We start from the raw sequence: 487 nt of genomic DNA on the forward strand, positions 1-487 counted from the left end.
AAGTTTGTTGTTGTTCAAATGATTTTTCTTAAAAGTCACAACTAGATCCTACAATTGGTATCAGAGCCTAGGGTTTATGATCATGCATGATTTATGTTTATGCGATTGAATGTATGATATGTGTTGATATTGGCATCTTGCATGAATATGTGATGAATTCAAAATTGTTTTGATTATATTTGTGATTGGATCCCGATCGATTGGCTCTAGGTTTTTAATTACACATAGTTGGTGGTTTATGTTTTTCTCTAGAAAATAATGTAAGCCATTAAAAGGCATAGGAAATTTTGTAATTTAAAATTCCAGAAATTTTTTTTGAGTTCTGCCGCCGCCGTCGTCGTCGCAAGCCGCCGCACGAGTCCCTGCTTCCGCCACAAGCTCAGCCGCCAGCCCCTCCCCTGGATTTGGCTGCGCGGCACACTAGGGTTTCAGAAACCCTAGCGTGCGCCAGGGTTTTCTGAACCCCTAGCGGGCCTGCAGGCCCTGT

Source organism: Morus notabilis, unplaced genomic scaffold, assembly GCF_000414095.1.
Source record: "Morus notabilis unplaced genomic scaffold, ASM41409v2 Scaffold1055, whole genome shotgun sequence".
Classification (NCBI taxonomy): Eukaryota; Viridiplantae; Streptophyta; class Magnoliopsida; order Rosales; family Moraceae; genus Morus; species Morus notabilis.